Source organism: Coturnix japonica, chromosome 1 (genome assembly GCF_001577835.2).
Source record: "Coturnix japonica isolate 7356 chromosome 1, Coturnix japonica 2.1, whole genome shotgun sequence".
Taxonomy (NCBI): domain Eukaryota; kingdom Metazoa; phylum Chordata; class Aves; order Galliformes; family Phasianidae; genus Coturnix; species Coturnix japonica.
In genome coordinates, this window is record NC_029516.1 from 105,141,652 (window position 1) to 105,162,707 (window position 21,056).

General features: G+C 40.9%; 1 protein-coding gene across 1 annotated transcript in view; it reads right to left on the reverse strand.

Moving 5' to 3' along the window:
• Nucleotides 1-15,169, reverse strand: part of IL1RAPL1 (interleukin 1 receptor accessory protein like 1) — a 667,444-nt gene extending 652,275 nt beyond the window's left edge. Inside the window, exon 1 of the mRNA XM_015885202.2 lies at nucleotides 14,453-15,169. The gene's annotated coding sequence lies outside the window, so the exon portion shown is untranslated. The remainder of the gene's footprint in view (nucleotides 1-14,452) is intronic.
• Nucleotides 15,170-21,056: the final 5,887 nt, after the last annotated feature.

A 21,056-nucleotide genomic window follows, 5' to 3' on the forward strand; every position in this document is an offset into this window, starting at 1 on the left:
AGCATCATGAAAGCTAGTGCTCTTCATGCAGAGCACTCATCATTTCTCATCATTTTTGGGAATTGGCTGGTATGAGATTAAGCCTGAGTTGCTTTTATATAGCCTTCCTCAATCATCCAAGCAGACTAAAAAGGCAGTGAACTCCAACCTCTTGTCCTTCAAATCCCCTTTCTGCTGTGGTGCCTATGAAAAAATTGAGAAGGAGGTAGTAGCTGATGACTGCTGTCAGTAGTTTTGCCAAGACAGTTTTGTTATTGAATGTTCTCCCCAGCTGTTTCTATGCAATTTATGACTCCTGTAAGATGCACATAAAGGTTTTGAGTACGTGCAGCGCAGAGGGAATTGGCAACCATTCTATTATGGGCTATCCTGTAATAGAAAGAAATAATAATTCCTCCAACAACATGAAAATCCCTATCCCCATCCAAACTCTAAACACAGTGCCTACCTACTCCCACAGAAGACACAGGTGCTAATTCAAACAGGATATGTTAAAAACTACTTTTTTTTCCCACAACACTACCATAAAATATGTCTAAGGATATCAGCAGATACATTTTGTCCATGTAAAGTCACTGCATGGAGTTGTGTTTTGAGAGCATATAAAAACAGCTCTCATGGAGGAAGTCCAGCTTGGACTTTAAAGGCAATAACACTATTAATTGAAATCTGCTGAACAAACATTATCTGCTGGAGTACTAAATGCATTTAGGTTTTTCTGTAAATGGGAAATATGGCCATGGAAAATTTTGTTTTCCACTCAAATTGTTTCATCAAACCTTTGCTTCCCTGGCCCTTATTGGCAGGACAATTTGCGGGAAAGAGAGTACAGGACCCAAGAAGCTTGCAGAGCATTCCTGAAGTGCAGCTGCATGACAGGGATGCCCCAGACAGGAGCTGGGCTAGGGGCACACCTGCCTCTCCTGCCCCAATGGTGAGCACAAAGGATGAGGGAGGACAGGGGCAAAGGGAGCCCTGAGAGCTTTGCTTTGTTCTGACTGGTCTCCACAATGCACTATTGACAGGTGTGGGATTCTAGGGCTTTCCAGAGGGCAATAAAAACAAGGGCATGAGCACCTTCTCAGCACAGGAAGGGCCTGACTTAGCTGTAAGGTTAGCAGTGAGCTGAGGCACTCTAAGGAGTTAAATAACTGTTTATAAACTTGCATTTCTTATTTAATCAGATTACCTCTCTCCATTTCACTCTCTCCTTTCATGTGTGTAAGAATTCCACAATGTAATAATTAGAAAGCACCATCTGCATAACAAAATCCCCAGGAACAACTGCAGAGCCTATGATTATTAGCTCAAATTCCCAAGGAGTATAGCACACAGTAACGTTTTCCTGAAGGAAACCCATCCATCTTGTCAGATAGGAGTCTGTCTTGTGCTCTCCTCACACCACAAAACACTGTCTCTTATTGTATCTTAACATCTCAAAGTCTTTAATGCATTTATTCCCCTAGGGGATTTGTGAGGTGAAAAGCACTGTCATCCCATTGTGCTCACAGGAACCTCAGCCAGATAACACTCTCATACAGTCAAGCAGGAATCACTCAAGGCAGCTCCCTCCTGTTGTTTCCAGAACACGTGTACTGCCCAGTGTTAGTTCAGCACTGGCTTCTGATCGGTAATGGGGCTATGGGCTTCTTGGCCATGATCTGCTCTCTAACTTCCACTAAAGCTTAGAGCAGGCCAACATATCATCCTCCTTCTCAGCACATAGCCAGATCACCCCCACAAACTGCCATGGAAAAACATGCCAAGCCCATTGTTCATTTAGCAAATGTTACACCAAGGCTTAACACCAGATGTGCATCCCTATGGGTGTTGTTATGCAACCCGAAGTCACGCCAGAGGCCACTGACACATACTCAGGATTTTTTATTAAAAGCCCTTCATTAATATCCATCCAAGCATAGCTCTCACCATTCCAGCCAGCTATCACATATATATGTGGTACCTAAGCAGCTGAAAACAATGGGGAGGCAGCACTTCTTGACCACAGCGAACCTGTGGCATTCTAGGCACCCATACTCAGCATGCCACTTGGCTATGTGTAGGGGAACCTGGTGCTCCCCTGCCGGCCTGACACTGACAGTACTTAGTTAGCTTCTGGAAGAAGGCTAAGCTTTATCAAAGCCAATCTCTTAATCTAACTGCACAGCTATGCTTATTTCATCTGGATGGTATACAGCTAATTTTCTGTCTGGTTCATGAAACATCAGGAACAAGGTACTACTTTACAAGTCTATCACTGTATAACGTAAGAGATGTGCACAAAAGGGAGTCACAGTCATTGCTAGTGACCGATGTCAGTGACAGTGTCTCAACTGATAAAAGTTAAATTCCACACAGCTGAAGATAACTGATGTATTTCCATATCACAGCACTTGAGATATGGGATTGTTTGAAGGTGTGTACTCCACTATCACTTTGTTTTCAAATTTAGTGGTCACTGACAGTGAGGTGAGGGCAGTAACAGCAAGTGAAGGCCCCATTTGATCATGAAACTAACAAAACAGTTCTTGTTTCATTTATGCACTCTGGACAGTGGGCACCTTAAAAGCCGTGTACTGTATATGCCATGTAACACAATTAGGCTATTTTACCAGACACCAATAAAACCTGCTGAAAATCATGACTGGTGTCCAATGCCAACCACTGAGTGTGACTTCAACTTCTACTTGCCAAACTTAAACTTGGGTCCAGCAAACTGAATTTCATGGAACACCATAGAATTTATAAAATGTTGGTAACGAACACAGTAGTGGTAGTCTCTTTTGTAGGGGAAAAATATGTTACTAGAACATACAATTACTCTACAATTTTTTCTCTATTCTGTAATCTCCTACGAAGCAAAGTAAAAGAAAAAAAGAAGAAAAAATATCTTCCCTTATGAACTAAGAATATCATGCCAATTTGGTAGAAAAAAATACAAGATAATGCTATAGGAAACTGACTCTAGTTGCAAATACAGATATCCTCATTCATCACAATAAAGCATAAGCTTAGAAGTCTATATGAGAGCAGTCTGAAAATTTAAAATCAGAACCAGAAGTAATAATAAAAGTAAGTACTGAAGACCTACAATTCCAATAAAACAAACAATAAATTCATTTTTATGTTTCAGGTAGCACTGATACAGCCTGACACATTCTGTACTATATTATATTTACACTTAAGATTTTGTTACTAGATAAACTGCATTGGTTTTCATAGTCTTTGTCAATGTGGTACTAAGCACAACAAAATATGTGGTAAAATCTTGACTCCTACTCTAACTTAAACCTATCAACACAGCAAGCAGTTCTTGCCAATCTCTAAGATATACTGTCCACAGAGTCCTCTGTTTTACAGAACAGAATCCCTCTGTACTATTAACTGAGTACTAATACAAAGCCAACAGCCTATGCTGCACACGTCAAGATACTGTAATTCAGATGACTGGTAGCTTCTAGACTTCTAGAACTCTTGAACCAGCTCATGCAGTAATGTATGAAGGCTCTTGGATGGAAAAACATTTTTAGGTCTGAACCAGGTATGCACACGACTTTGTGCAGAAGGTCTTGGTGTTGCAATGTCTGGTTCAGGGCTCTTGAATTTTGTGAATACACACGGCCAAACACTGTAATTAAATATCTTTCCACAGTGTAAATACTGACAAAAATAATGGTAAAGGTCATAAAAAATGGCATTATGATTGGTTTTTTTTCCAATATTGAAATGATTTAATACTAAATGATACAAATGTTTGTGTATATACCTGATTATATAGCTGCATGTATATAAACATCAGTATTTCTTGAAAGACATCAAAATAATTACAGACTAAAACTACATGATTCATTTTAATGGTAGACAATTAAGATGGCTGGCAAGCCTCATTTACACGTTTCCTGTTCTTTTATATATTTAAAGAAACATCAAAGGTTTTTAACAAGACAATTATATTCTCACAGCCATAAAGTATACTCTTCTTATTGCATTACTGCGGCTATAGAATACAACTTCTTTGCTTGCTGACAATGGGCTTTGCTATGTTAATTAAATAAGTAATGTGTCTGTGATCTTTATTCATCAAAATTAATGCAATAATATCTATGCTGAAGGCTCATATTGGACTCGATCTGGAAAGCCAAATGAAACAGCTTCACTGGAGTTACCCTGAGCTTATTCTTGATGCAACACAGAACTCAGACAGGAGTTTCTGTGTGAAATCAGTTTACCCTTGCATCACTCGTTATTATTCCTCATCAGCAAACACAAGTGTCTTCAGAGGAGACAGACATGCTCCATATTAGACTGCATTATAGAGAACAAGTGATAAGGTACAGGGCCTGTGGGAGATGGAGAACATGCAGAGGCATCACCACTGAGCTCTAGGGCCTGGCTATGGGCATGAGCCATTGGCTGAAAGAAGGTAAAAAAGCTGGCACTGTTTATGGCTTATCGTATCTGGTAGCAGGACTTAAACCAAATGATAGAGATTTTCTTTGTGACAGATCTGCCAGCCTCTGGGATTATCTCCTTGAAAAGTGGCAACTGACCTGCTCCAGCTTTCCCTCCTCAAGAGTTCATGTACAAATACAAATCGTAAGCGTACAGAAGGTGATAAACCTGCACCAATCCTGCAGGCAAATGCACTGCAAGAACAGCAAGAAACTTTCTGCTGTAGTTTGAGGATTGCCCAGTCAAATTCAGTGTACACTGCTGCCAAAATCTGTGTCTCGAAACTCCCTGAGAACTGGATGAGGAATTCATGAGCAGAAGCGAACATCAGAAAGATCTGAAATTATTAATATTATTGGCCTATTAACAAGGTGGGATACAGCTGAAACATGGGAAGAAGGAAAACCACAAGCTACCTTTGATTTATTCATATAGCCATGCTTTACATAGAATTAATTTAGGCAATATGAAAAAAGAGGTAACTTTAAATTAAAAAGACTGAGTAGTGTTTAGGAAACAGGCAAATGACCCAGCCATCCCCAGCAGTATGACTCATAGTACTATTTTCATATTTGTATTATTTATCTAAAGACCTTAGCTGAGCCCTTTCCTGCAAAGAACTTGTGTTAAGTACTCAGAAATTATCTCCTCTTTCCTAATTTATTTTCTACAGAAAAGATGTCTTCATTAAAATCTTACATGTAAAATGCCATCTTTTAATTCAATATAACCTTCCCAAAAATTAAGAATTTAATATAAAAACTATTGAAAGATACTACACTGAAATCAACTCTCCAATCAACATGGAAATTGCTTCTGGGGAGGGCGGACTGGAGAAAAGAAAACAAATGCTTTTCAGTGGCAGAAAACTGAATTTCCATTGGTGCGGGGGGAAGAAAATGACATTATCTTTTCTTCTACCCCTACTCCACATACTCTAAAATAGAAATCTTAAACAAAAATTATAAACAGCTCAAACGGTTAAAAAGACAAGAGGGTAGGTGTTTTTACCTTCCAGATAGTTAGAGACAGGAAACTGAGACAAGAGAAAATGCTTTACAGGGAAGTAATACTTGGAAGTGATGTGGAATGCTTTGAGGCCTTTAAGGTCCAAAGTATTCAAGTAAACCTTATTAAATAGCAGCAGTCCTGGAAAATTCATAAGGTAAAGCAGTAACTGAAATTAAACGTTATTCATCTCTTAATTTTATTTGCATTTATCATATGCTGAATTATTTAATATTCTCTGGTAAGGACTTTTTTTTATCTTCTTAGAGCACTCAGAAAGGGAAAAAGGAAATGTAGTCACATCACAGATCCTTATATTAGCTTCTTGCTCTAAGTCACCTCTGGAGTCAAATATCCCTTGAAGAAGGCAGCCTCAAGTTACGTTAGCCTTTGTGAAAACCCTTTAACCATCTAACCTAATTATTTCTACTATTTTTGTATGAAATCTGCAAAACTAATTTTAGGATGCCCAGGAAATAGAAGGCCATACATTACAATTGCTACTATGGAAGTCTTAGGCATTAAGTACTATTATAAAAGGACACCATCCAGACAATATACTAATTTAAAAAGGTCCCTTGAAAGTGAACAGCTAGAAATAGATGCATGGTATCTGTCCATTGAGCCATGTGATTGCCCTTTAATAGATTACACATTATAAAGCATAAAGAGGCAATACAAAGGAAGATACATTAATCTAACTAAAGATTAAAGCATTTTTGTAAATTGATAAACACGCTGAATTTCTGTAACAAACTAGATCATGTTATATACTGTGTATATTTTAGGAACTGTTTTTTAAATGTTTTATGGAATCGTAGAATCACCAGGGTTATAAAAGACCCCGAAGATCATTCAGTCCAACCATTTACCTATCACCACCATTTCCCATTAAATGATGTATATCAGAAGATCTAAATTTTTTGTGAACACTGCCAGGGTCAGTGACTCCACCACCTCCCAGAGCAGCCCATTCCAGCATCTAACCACTCTCTTGGAGAAGGATTTCCTAACGTTCAACCTGAATCTCCCCTGGCACAACTTGAGGCCATTCGCTCCAGTCCTTCTGCTAGTTAAATGGGCCAACCCCTACCTCGCCACAACCTCTTTTCAGACAGTTGTAGATTCCATGGTCTTCTCGGACACCTGATTTTTCCCATCAAAGTAATTGAAAGCATTACAGCCTTACAGAATCCATTCATTTCTACAAAGAATTAAAAATATACGAAGGTTGTATATTTTTCGATGATGGAAATTGATGAGACTGGTTATGCTGTCAACAATGTTTATTGATTTCTTTTAAAGTTCACAATATTTCTTTATTCTAATCAATGTTTAACTATTAAAGGTGTTTTAATGGGCATGGGTGGGACAGGCGGACTAGATCTTAGAAGGTCTTTTCCAACCATAACGATTCTAAAGACAAGAAGTGTGCCCCGGTGGCACACTGGTAGGAATGCCGCGTTGCAACACCAGCAGGCCCGGGTTCAAATTCTCCCTGTGTCGCAAGTGGTAGAAGTGTCACTCTGCTACACAGAGGCTCGAATCCTGGGGGTTGGACTCGATGATCTCTAAGGTCCCTTCCAACCCGCACCAGACTGTGATACTGTGAAGTAGCATGAGGCTTTACGCAGCAACTAACAAAGAGTAGGAAACTGGATGATAAATACATGCAAGACTCTTGGAGATTAATCCAAAACTTACTGAATGCTGTAGGTAACTTTCTATTTTCTTCAGCAGGTTTTGAATTAAGACCTCAGAACTTAGGGCTTAAGTGTCAAATTAGATTGACCAGCAAGAATTAATAAAACGTTTACAAAGCAGTACTATAATTGTGAGATTTGTGAACTGACTAAGTAGTGAAGAACTTTGGTGACAGAATGACGCAGTTCATGTAGCCAGACAGGAGACCTTTAAGGGAAGCCAATAAGCTTCTTCCTCTGGAAGAAGCATCCTTCAGAGATCTCAGATGCACACCCATCAGTTCCACTGTAACTCTACGTTAACAGGTGGTCCTTGGGTACATAAGTTGATAGTTTTCTTATCCAAATATCTGTTACACAAGCTGATAACCTTGTCTATTACAATGTTAAATTTATTCTTCTTTTATTCGTAGACTTAATCCATTTTATCCTACTAGATGTTTTTCTTCATCGTATCATTGCCAGTAAAAGCCAAATAATTTGAATCAACCATATAAAGGAGTGTTTTTCTTTTCTCATTTTAGATTTGTCACAATTTAATTGTATTGACCATCAGAAAAACAATGTGTAAGAGAACCCTGAGTATCCTTCAGTAGCCTTTAGACTTACTTACCACGTGCTCTTTCTCCCATATCATGTTTTGCTTATTTTTCTGTATAATAAAAAACTTTATTCTCATCTTTCAGACAGGAATCTTTTCGTATGGAGGTGTTTTGTGGGTTTTGTTGTTTTGGTTTTTTTTTTTTTCCTCTTTTTGCCTTCACTCTCTTTCTTCTTTCCTTAAGAGCTTGCTGGATCAGGAGTGACCAAAGGCTAACACATTGCTCATATTGAAAATGAGAGTTATCAGTTGGTCAAGGAAGTGTTATATAATACTAAACAAATTCCCTTTATTATATAGTTTTCTTCTTCTATGTACTGAACAAATATGCTGATTAAGCTTTCCTATAATAACGGGCAGGAGATTTTTGACAGTAACTTCTGCTCAGTTGGAAACACACCAGAAACATTCAGATTTTACCTTCCAAAGAGTTGCCATATATTTTTATAAAATTACAAAAGATACCATAAACCTCCTCACTGGTTATCTCTGACAATTCTTTTAAACTGTATTTCAGTTCTGGCATTCCAAAATATGCCTGTGTTGTCTTCAAATAAGCTACATTCACAGATCACTTAAAAAAATATTGATCTGAAACAATCCATGAAAGCTACTATCATCTCATGTTAGGTTCGAATCATGTTATGCTTTCTACATTAGCATAAAAAAATAACTGGAATACCTTCTCTTTATGGCTTGTTGTGTATGCGTATGAGTAAATGCATATGTATGAATACACAGTCATGAGCAGGTACATGCATTTATTTGTACATAAGTAAATATTTAATATAGGTATAGTGGAAGGAAGTGCCACTCAGTGAACCTAACTTACACCAATTTAAGGACATCAACTTCAGCAATGGGACCCCACAGATAACACCACAGAAAGCTGGCAGTCAAGCCTTCTGTTTTGTACGTGTAATAAATGTGTAGATCATAATGACTGATATGTAGACATCTCAATTATACACATGTCTTGAAAAAAAAAGAAAATGCCACACTTTTCCAGTTGTGACATTTTCTGGGGACAAAAAAAATAAAAAAAAATTAAAAAAATAATAAAAGTTTAAACTTGAAAGGAAACAGAAAGCATTGAAGAGAAGTTGAAGATGCAGGAATGCCAAGGTGCTATACAGTAACAGCTGTGCTCTGCTCCCATCCTGAAATTCTGTGCACTGAACTGTAACCTGACAGATACAGGGCTAAAACTGTTGCCAGGGATCAGTGCCACACGAAAGCATCCCGGCCAAACACATCCCTCTTCTGACACAGTGGCTCTGTCCCAAGGTTTTCATCATACTGAGAGATCTTGGTGTAGAAATTATCCTTGAGGCATATGATCCACTGAGCTCAGAGTCAAATCCAGCACTGACGCACTGCCAAATGGATGGAGGCATGGACAAAGACAGACACAGACACCTTACAGCATTTAGGCATAGCAATTCACAGTCTGAGGCAATTGGTCTGGGAATCCAGACAGGTCACTAGCATATAAACTCATTCCTAACCTCACCAGAAACCTTTCCATGTGCGTTATAATGATGTACGTTACTATGATCTCATTTTCCTTTTTTTTTTTTTATTTTTTTTTTGCTGAGATTGAGTTTGCTGCAATTGCCACTAGCAGTCCATGCAAACATTTTAAGAGGAACTTAATAGATGAAAAAGAGATACTGAGGTTTTACTAGCTTTGTGGAAGTCTCAGTAAGAGTGTTGTGATTTTTTCGCAGGAATCTCTAGTGATTTGTGCTTTGTCAGAAAAGAAATTGGTGCATGTAAAATATCTCCCTTTTCGAAAATAGCCAATGGCAAATATTATCTTTCCACTTATTTATTATTTTAAAGAGAAGTACCTCAGTTTATCCCAAGTGAGAAATCAGGGTCTCATCACGCAACTAAAAAAAATGCATAAATGAAAAGATGATGGACTTATACTAAAGAGATTAAGTATTACCAAACCATTAGAATAGTGGGAGTCAGAAACTGAAATAACTTTGAGCATCTCAGCCTCACTAGTTAAGAAAGGACACACACACACACAAAAAAAAAGTATAATATATCCACCTCTTAAACGATAGGAGCTACATCACAGTGACTACATATTTATACATTTTCCTGCCCCTTGGTTATACCTTTCTGTTAGTGTCTGTCTTCTGCCTCTTTTATAACTCAGTATTCATTGAGACTCAGTGTAGGTCCTAGACCATGACAGACTATTGAACTGAGAAATTTCCTGATGCCATCAGCCATCCAGTCACCAAGTATTACTACCCCTCGTTTGCCTGCTGTTTGTACAGACTGTATAGGTCTTCCTGATGCATGAATTAGGTTTCTGTGTTTCTTTTTAGAACATACACTGAGCACTTCCTAAATTACCCCCAAAACTAAATATCATATAGAAATATCTACTACACATCCTGAGAAATTATGTTTTTTTCATTTTCTCCTTTCATCCACTTACACATCCAGTCAAAAATCCATGTGAAGAATTACTTAAGTTGGTGATGATCATTGAGGGACTATTATATGCCTGTGTGCTGTTCTTATAAACATGAAATTTCTAAGCGCAGAAGGCTGCAAGACTGATGTCCTTGGCTCATTTTTCAGACCTAGTTATTCAGGCATAAATAGTGTGCTATAAAGCATCATGAAAGGACCTAGGAGTACCTTTAACACACAGGTACAGTGAGACCTAGAAAAGGAAGAGTGCCCAACAAAGAACCAGATTTCCTCAGTCTTGCACAGATTTGGCAAATAGAACAAGATTTTCCCCTTTTGCAATAAGATGGAGTTCTGTATGCGAATCCCTTAAGACAGTATGGCGAGTTTGAATATAAGCATTAATAAAACACAATCTTTCATTTCTACTCATACCCCCTTGCCCCAAAAAAAGAAGCTTCCTTCTAAGTGGGACTTAATTTTAAGCTATCACAAATAAAAATCATTGTTGCATTTGTGCTGTTTTTCTTTAAAAAAATATGAAAATAAAATAAAAGTACATGATAAATGACAGGCTAAATGCCTTCTGGTCCATCATCTTATATCTACCTATATTTTAAAACAAAACAAGCATACACTTGAATTGATAAAGCACAATGGTTGCTTTGGTACTTCTGAAAGTGCACATGTAAGAACTTAAAGAAACACAAGGATTATTGACCCAACAGGCCAGAACCATAATCCCAAACAGTCAATATGGTCCCTACTGTAAATTCTTCTTATTTTATGCAGCCTTGACACAACGGATGGAACAGAGAGAGATTCCATAATAGAAATGCTGATACAACCTTATCTATAGCTGTGCAAATTGTGCTGCTATAATTAAACTTTACAACTTGAACATCACTAGATAAGTTGGTAGTTTTTAATCACATTAATCAGAGCTTCAATGTTTCAACTGCCATATATTATCATGTAGTATGCACTATAAAAAAAAAATAAAAAAAATTCCCAGCCCCTAAAGGTTACAGCTGTTACAAAACATCAAAACATGAAGGTATATCTAAACACTTCTCTATAAGTGCAAAATTACCAAATGAGAATCTCATTCTGTTATCCTTTTTTCTTTTTTTCACTTTGTTTCCCAAAACAGGGGTTTGACATAATGCCCACAGAATGTATGCTGAATACATTACCAGAATATCACTGAAAAGAAAAAGGAGCTTCATTAAGATCTGCCCCATGTGCTTCAATTTTTCCTGTCAGCAGTAAAACAAGTCGACTGCCTTCAGTGACAGCAGCAGGCAGAAGCCTGCTCTTTCAGAGGGAGGCACTGGGATGAACCTTCAAAAGGTGACCTCCCAGAGCTACCAAGGAGTGTGCAGCCAAACTCTCACTACTTTCAGTTATCCGAGATTTGGAGTCTGGGAATGATTTCTGTAAATATTTCTCAATTTATCTGAGTGATTTACAGTTTTATTTCAGCAAAGAAAAGTTTCCTCTTGAAGAAGCTATACTGGGTGCAAATTGAATGGATATTGCATTGGACCCGAAACCTTTTATTTTTACAAACTGTTGCTAACTACAACGATGAAATTAATCTACAGATAAAATTTGGTTGCTTACCATTCTCCATCACCCTAGATTTGTAAATCCTTGCATCCAGCACACCAGATCATACAAATATATCTGATGATATATGCCTCCACTGTTACATCCCAGGTTTTATAACACTGTCTCCAGACAATTGGGCTCTCCTTAAGAAGGAGAGTGTGTGATGGAGAAGGGTGTACTATGGACATTTCTGAAAATCACACAACATGTAGCAATGCATAGGAGTTGCTATAGTGTTATTCTGACCCCTGAAGGATGGAAACAGAGTTTGCTTCATAGCCATTTTTTTCCAGTTTACTCACTATATGGACATCAAACTCTAAATAACATTAGCTGGATTTATTAGTGCTTGCCCAGACTTATCCTCAAGAAATATGAAAACAGACATAAACTAATGCTAATGCAACTTTAAAATACTGATGCTTTCAGGAAAGCTCGGGGGAAAAAAAGAAAAAAAAAGAAAAAAAAGATTTTTCAGGCTAGTGCCATGGTAAAATTACCGTGAGTGCATTAAACGTGATAAAGAACAGGTATGTGGAGATCATGTTTATCAAGAGACGCAAAACCCACTCTGCCCTCACCTCTTTTTAAGTGAAAAGGTGTTAAGAGAAATTTTGCTAGAATGAATCCAGAGTGAAGTGGGAAGGACATAGGCCGGCAGTGATAAGATCACTTATTTCAGCTGTGTTAAGATTTCATCAGGCTTACATTTTTCAGAAAATGCATCCACAGGGCCTCAGCAGTGCTTCTGTATGCTTATCTGTCCTCAAGGAGCACTTTCACCCCCCAGAACAGATAGAAATAGCAACGTATGATTCCAAAATGGGTATTAAAATAAAGGCTATCTTGATACTGCTCTCTTTGTGAGCTACTCGCTCACAAAGCCCACCCGATTTAAACCAATAGGACTCTCACAGCACCTCTGCTCTTCACCTTCTTACTCCTGAGATACCCACGTTCCTGGATGCCTATTCTCCAGCTCTAACCCAAGGACCACCTTTCAGATTCTTATATCAGTGTAACAGGTAGGTTAGGCTCTTACACCTGCCAACACTTCTTCCCAAAGTCGGTCACCCAGCAGCAGCTTGCTGCTGATCCTGCTCCCTGAACGAGCCGAGGTCCCTACCGCACACCTGCCCACAGGGAAGCATCGCGGCTCTCCCCTGCAGACGGTCAGCAGAGCCTCGCCTGCGGAGGCGGCCGAGGGGGAAGGGCGAGGCGGATCAGCTTGATTTCGACTGCCTTCCTCCCCCGCTCAGCTGTCGCCGCGCTCCGGAGACGCCGCTGTGACCTTGCAGTGAGCAGGCAGCGGGCTCCGTCCTGCGGGGCTCCCCGGAATCCCGAGGAGGCAGCGGAGAGCTCCGCCCGGCACAGCACGGCACGGCCGGCAGAGAGCGGGGATCTCCCCTGCTCCGCCCGGGTCCCCGCCGCAAAGTTCCTCCAAGTGATCGATTGGCGGTGCGAGCACCTCCTCGCACTATCGGCGACTGACGCCACTGATGTAATCAAGTTACATAATCATCGTCTTTTTTTTTTTTTTTTTTTTCCCCCCCCCCTCCACAAACCCATCCATCTTCCTACGGGAAGATCTGCATATCTTCGCCCATCCATTATGCATGAAGCCACGGGCAGTACAGAAGGGTATAGATCTCCGCGCACGCTATGGAACTTTGGCGCTGCGGTGCCTCGCACTGGGCAGCTCCATCGCTACCCGCTCCCTCAGCCTTCCCCCATCCCCTTAGTGAGAATCGATTTTGCAGAAAACGAGCGAGGTGCGTCGCTTTAAGTCCTTACAGGCTGAAGTGCTTCCCCTGTGCTGTCAGCCGCTCGTTCCTTTCCCTTCCTCGTTCACACCACAGCCAACAGAGAGATGACTCCCACGCAGCCCCCAGCACAGATGCACGAAGCACCGCAGATAGGATCTCTGTTTGCAAATCTGCAACTCCCATGCACGTGGTCTGAGGTTCCCGCAGGTGAGTTATTGGGTGTTAAAAAAAAAAAAAAAAAAGAAAAAAGAAACCACCGTATGGGAGCAGGTGGAAGGGAGATTTCCAGCCTAGTGACACTTAGGACGAGGTGGTTTGGTTTTTTTCCCCTCACCGCCTCCCAGTTCACAGTTTCCTTGCAGGATGCACGGGAGTGGTAGCAATTCCCCACCACCGCCGGTGCCATTTAACCCCCTTAGCACCACAGCAGCGAGCCGCGGTTTACAGCGATCACCACCTTAAAGTTTAACAACTTGAGAGCCGGGATTCGCTACCTCCATTGCAGCAGAATGCCGCACGGAGTTGGAGACACTTGTTTTAAGCGGCGGGTGGGAGCCGGCTCAGGATTTAATGCATTCCGCCACCGAGAGCTTCGTTACTATCACATCCCCTCCTCAGCCAAAAATATTAAAGGGGAGTGGGGGGAGGAAGAAAAAGGAAAAACTGAAGCCCAGAGGGTGCGGGTAGGAGGGTAGAAGGGGATTTTTCCCATATCTAATTGATGGAAAAAAGCCGTCCCCGGAATCCCGCTGCAGTCACTGCTGCCGTTGGCAGGATCCCCCCGCCCCGGGCTAATGCAGCACGCACCCAAGTACCCACCGCAGCCCCACGCCAAGTTCAGCACTGCCGTTCTCTCGCAATGACCTTACCCGCAGGAGTCCTCTTCGCTGTCCCTCCGGTGCGATCCGGTCACCACGATGCGCTCCCGGCCGGAGAAGCCCCGCGTTCAGTCCCGGGGCTGCGCTCGCCACGAGTGCCGGGGACGCGGCTCCCGGCCATCCGCCGCCGCCAGCTCCGCCGCGGGCGCAGGTAATTCCATACAGACTCCGGCGCCCCCCTCCCGTCCCCCCCGAGTCGCCCCTTCCTTCCTACTTCACAAAGTGCCCGCGCCGCCGGCGGGAGGTACCATCCAGGTGCGGCGGGGGGAGGAGGGGCGGCCGGCCTGGGGGCAGCGCCGCGTCCGAGGGCCGGGGCCGGGCTGCGCGCACCGAGTACCGGTAGCGGCGGCCCGGCGGGGCTTCCTGCTGCGGGGGGCGCCGGGGGAGGGCGCTTCCCGGCTCCTCACCGCCGTGCCAACGGGGGAGGGGGAGTGGAGGGAAAAGAAAAATCTCCAGAGGGAAAAAGAAGAAAAGAAAAAAATCGGTTGTCCGCTTGCCCCGAACGATCCCAATCCCCGGCGGAGGTGCCAAGTGATCAGCAGCGAGCAGGAGATCCCGATGGGTAACCACAATCCACCCAAAATATCCTAAGGAGCGGAGAAGGAAGAGAGAGAGAGAGAGGCGAGAGAAACTGCAGTGCACGAACGATCCCAGTGCTTCTACACGAGCGCCGCGTTGGATTGAATGCGCTCCGCTGCTAGCCGGGAAGGAGGGACTGCTGCTGCCACCCCATGGCCGCTCCGGCATTCGCCGCACCTCCAGCATCACTTTGAGAGGCTGATTTCTTTCTTCTTTCTTTTTCTTTCTTTCTTTTTTTTTTTTTTTTTTAATTTATTTATTTTTATTTTATTTTTTTTTCCCCCCTGTGTTAAAGGGGGGTGGTGGGGGAGGGCTCTTCCGAGGGCTCCCGCGGAACTCCCGGTAGCGTCCCCGCGCCTCCCCCCGCGCTGCGGGCGCTGCGCTTTCCCCGCGAGCGGGCGGCCCCCGGCCCCGCGCGGGCAGCGGGGCAGCCGCGGCTCCCTCCCCCGCTCGTCGGCTTCCGAAGCGAAGTGTTGTTTCGGAGGAGATGATACATTATATCTATTCTTGGATTTTTTTTTATTTTTTTTTTTTATAAGGCAAACTGTGGGCCTCGCTGTTGCCATGGGATCTTCTTTGTGCGAACTCTCTGAACTGTGTGGGAACAGTTTTATTTCCTTCCCTTCAGATTCCTCTTTTTTCTTTTTTTTTTTCTTTTTTTTTTCTTTTTTTTCTTTTTTTCTTCTACGCCGTAACTCTTCTAAAGATATGCATCAAAATGTAACTGCGTTGTTGCCAATTAACAGCAGCTGCAAGGTGCATCTAATTAGGAATGTTAATTACTTCACAAAATAAATAGTCATTTGCAGATGTTTATAACACTAAACAAATGCTCTATAGAACATAACTCTGTGAAATACAGGTGCTCCCCCAATAAACCTCACCAAATTTCTGCACTATCCTGCTGGGGATTTGGCATCCCCTTCTCTGTAACACTAACTCTGCAAGCGCACACTCCTAGGAAGAGATGTACAGAGCTGCCCACACAGAGGTACATCACAGGATCATAGAACAGCTCAGGTTGGAAAGGACCTCAGAGCCCTCTCACCCCAACCACTGCTGTGAGCAGGGCTGCCCCCCACCAGCTCAGGCTGTCTAGGGCCCCATCCAACCTGGCCTTGAGTGTCTTCACGGATGGGGCACCCACAACTTTTCCAGGCAGCCCCAGCCAGTGCTTCACCACTCTCAGTGAAAAAGTTCCTCCTCACATCTAACCTGCCTCCCCTCTTTTAGTTTGAAACTATTCCCCATTGTCCTATCACTGTTAACCCATGTAAAAAGTTGATTTCCCTCCTGTTTATAAGCTTCCTTTAAATACTGGAAGGCTGCAGTGAGGTCTCCCCAGAGCCTTCTCTTCTCCAGTTTCCTCAGCCTGTCTTTAGCAGAGATGTGCTCCAGCCCTGATTGTCTTTGGTCCCTCCTCTGGATGCATTCCAAAAGCTTCACCTCTTTCCTGACCTGCAAGATCCAGACATGGACTCAGTACTCCAGATGGGACCTCTCTCAGGCAGCATAGAAGGAATCAATCACCTTCCTCACATTGCTGGCCATAGATGGTTGGGTCAGGGGCATTTCATCTTCCTTCAACCCACTGTGTATGCTGGGAGAGCGCATTAGAAGGAAATACCTGAGCTAAACATGTATAGTTTTATGTATGCGTACATCTGCAAGTGGTACTTTCCAAAGCGTGGAAAAAGGGATGAGGGATGATTCTGTTATCAGAGAGTCCAACATGTAGGCCATAGGGAAAAATCCAAAATACTGTACTTTTTAAACCTCCAATATGCTACAAGAGAGAAAAGGAAGAAAAGCAGCATGTGGGAAACTGTGAATCTATTATGTCTTATGGTAAAGGATAGAGGATTATCAATAGGCAGATAATGCTCTGGGGAGAGTCAGTGGATTGCCAGAGAGGTGGGAGTTGTTGTAGAACTGGTGGAGATCATGTACGCCTCCACCTCACCTCACTTTATTACAACAGAATGGCATTCTTCATTTTGGATTAAAAGCAGCAAAAATAGAAATGAATGCAAAAAACAGCTTCAAACACAGAAATTAACGCAACTGGTTCAACCAGGCATTTAGATAGCACTGTGATGAGTGATCCATATGTGTGGGTAGTTAAAAGAGGCACGGAAAACTTTATGGGATTCTCTTTGTGGATCAGTACAGGGCATTTTAAGTCAGTGAAATGACTCATTCTGTCTACTTTAGAAAGCTGGTTTGGGTGCCTGATTTAGAAGCCCAAGCATTCTTGGTTGAGAGGAAGAGAGAGAGAAAGGAAGAGTGGTGCTCCCAACTTTGTTTCTCAAAGTTTTCTTTTGAGAGAGAGTTTTTCTGTTGTCACTGACAATTGACCCCAGGCTCCTAGCGCAGGCACCTCCATTAGATGACATCAAGAATGTCATTCATGCCCAGCCAGAACAATGAGTGCTCTAGGTTGTCTGACAGAGCATAGGGAGGGGAGACTTGGGGCTAAAGCATTGGGCAGACACATTTGCATTTAGTTTCTGATGATTTTACAGATTTCTTTTCTATTGACAAGCAAGTCATTTTATTTCTCTGTGCTTTTGTTTCTTCTTCTTATAATGAGTGAGTTAACGCTGTTCTGTTTCACAAGGGTGAAGATAAAAAGGCATTAGTGTTTGTGAGGTGTTCATATGCTGTGGTCACGGTAAGTTCCCAGAGAGGCTGATTAAGGGACTGGCAGGAGAAATGGAAAACAAAAATAGTAGAAGCCAAAGGATGTGAATAAAACAAAAGCTAATTGCTAAAATCACTGAAAACAGACTAATATAAAAGCTGTAGACTGTTCACACATGCAGAATACTTGCATTCTTGGGTTAACTTTATCTCTGGGTTGAGGAATCACAGAATAATGGTTTGGGTTAGAAGGGACCTTAAATATCATATAGTTTTAGCCCCTCTGTCATGGTTGGGAAAACTTGATTTGGTTCATTTCTCAGGTACTGAATTGCTATGAATAACAATGTAGTTGTATGGACGCATAGAAGATTTTAGACTTTTTTTTTATGGGGGGGGGGGGAGGGAACTATATTTTTCTCAACCACATACTTGGATTTGGCCTCTCCTTAGTAAGCATGGCATATATATAAATAAAGTAGGGAATCTCCTTTGTCTTCATCATGACCAAAGTGTTTTCCAGGTATTACCCATAAGCTAGAAGCTAGCTGTCTAAACATTGTTTCAGTTCCGTGGTGTACTGAGCTAATAACTGAGTAGTGTAACCTGCACCTGCATTGTGTGCATCATCTTGAGGCACAGTGTCCCTTGACAGTACCAGGGGCACAACCATCAGGCAGAATGTTTAAGCTGAGTAAATGCAGTTTGCTCAAATGGGAAGTACCCAAGAGCTAATACTGTCTCCTAGGTGTATGATGTCCTTCAAAACTCTCCTGCCTCATGCTCACCTTGCTAGCAAGTCTGTTCAGGGAGTCTGAAGACTGGTGGAGCTTAATTTCTCGCATCTTATCCGTAGATTTTGGGAATTAAATAATATTCCCATCTTCATATTTATTTCCCACTTGTTTTAACAAATGCACTGGGAGAATGTTACACAAAACATCAGCATATTTACATGGCATAATATAAATAAACATAAGCATAGAACTTTTTAGATGAAAAAAAACATGAAATATTTTTTTTCTGAAATATACTTTCTCTCTCAACTATGGACACCAAACAGGATCCCTAGTCATGCAAAAATCTATACCTGAATCTCATAAACTGCAGTTGCAATCTAATTCAATCTAAATGCTTTCAGTAAAGCAAAAAGACCTTCATTTTATCTCCCTTTTTTTCTCTTTTCCCCTTTTCAAAGTACAGTTCCATTGATCTTATTAAAAAAAAAAAATAATAAAGCTTTATTTTATTCTTATTTGTCCATTTTTTGAATGATTATGTAGACTACATTGCTATAGAGAGAAAAAGGTAAACATTGAAAACTGTTATCTGATTAACTACACTGATCCTCCTTGAATTCTAGTGTGCTTTTATATTATATAGATTGTTTTTTATTTATGTTGTGTGCTGTATATTTTCTGTATTATTTATTACACATTTTTTAATAATCCAAGCAAGAGTGTTCAATAGAGCAAATATTTTCAAATGACTAATCTGTGTTGTGTGAAAAAATTATCTTCTTTACAGAAGAGCCTTATTCTAAAGAGTACATTTCTACTCATTTCTACTCAGGGTATAATACTAATTTCATAACTAAGGCATTTCATCACCAAAAAAAAAAAAAAAAGAAAATTGTGTTTATAGTCTTAGCTGTAAAATTTTCTCTGCCTAAACTATGTATACATTTCTGTAAATGTAGGCATACTGTAGTCACTGCTGAGCTATGATGTCCCAGATACTACATTTTTACACTGCTTTTCTTGTTGGTACCATTTTTATGTGGGTAATCCAGCACCTTTGTGAAGAGCGTGTCAGACAACTCAAGCTATTTGTTATACAGCTTTGCTGGGGCCCTGCTAGCTATATTTGCAGCTGAGACAAGTCCTTCCTGTCTGTTAGGCATCAGTTGTAGGTGGCCTGAACAAAGCACTACGGCACCTATAGATGAAAAGTGACATTAAATAAAAGCTAAGTATCTTGTTACTACTTGAGTAGGAGGATACTTTCATTCAGAAAGCCATTCCTTCAAAACATGCATTTCATTGATTCTTAACATTTAAGGAATATATATATACATATATAATCTTTGTTGTCTCGCAGTTTACTCCTTTAACCTTATTTACGAAAGGGTAGTATCAAGGTTATTAAATGCCCATTGCTTGCATGTTTGTTAAATTTTGCATGTTTGTTTAATTTTGTTAAAATAAACAGTCATTTTTCATTCCTCTTTTCTCTCATTAGGTTATAGCATAAACTACTCAGAACATACAGCATGCCTCATCTATCTGATTAAATACTCAAGTCAAGAAGAATAAAAAGAAGAATACAAGATGGGGTGTATTCATTTATTAAGAAAATATTGGTATGCTTCATTTATGAATTGCTTTATTTTCCTTCTTAGACTTAACAGAAGGTAGCAATGAGGAATTGTTTTTCCCGTGAGGATCCGTTTACATTTTTTATTTTTATTCAGTAATATAAATCTCATTCAGTACCTATAAAGTCGATATTAAGCTTCCTATTGCTGCAGTAGGAGCTACAACAGGACTTGCATTATTATCCATTCAAAATCACAGATTGCAGATTTTAAATATAAGCATTATTGGAAAAAATGTTTGATAAGAGCAACAGACTTCAGTTAGAGCTATAATCCATCAGAGTCAGCAGTTTTTTAGGATTCCTTAAAAAGGCTGGAGAAGAGCAAAAGAGAGCAAGAAAGAAGGAGCAAATGAAAAGCAAGACCTGACACTTCCATAATAAATCTCCCAACCAGAAACTTAGAGAAATTTAATGTCCATGGAGGATCCCACTTGATAGAATAATATATATCTTTCAGTGTAGCTCCTGCTTATCTCACAGCTCCCTCAGTGGCCAAGCAGCAGCTGTGAGCCAGATGGCTACAGGGTGGGCTGGGTTGGGTCTGGTGCTGCCCTCCAGGCTTGGTGGCCTAGCTGTCTGAATATCACAGTGGATGCTATACTATATCTACTCATATGTAGATATGAGAAAATACTCATTTTACTGTCCTGGGCATCTTTAAAAAACTGTCCATTATCATTCTAGATGCAATACTGCATTGTTTGTATGAATGAGGTTCAGGCGCTCGAGATATAGTTAACGTACTATAGTAAAAGCTTGTTTTCTTTGGCAAGAAAATTAACTTAGAGCTAAAATAACTTCTACAGATTCAGTGAAGGTAGAGAAACCAAAATATTAAGGCATGTAAGTTAGTGTAGGTCTATCAAGCAGGGTATTAAGTTGTTGACTCAGAAGGAGAATATAATAGTACAGCTGTACTATGGATCACCTATCTAAGATGTTGACAACAACTGTAACGGAGACTAGAAAGATGATGAAGGCAAGACAATCACAA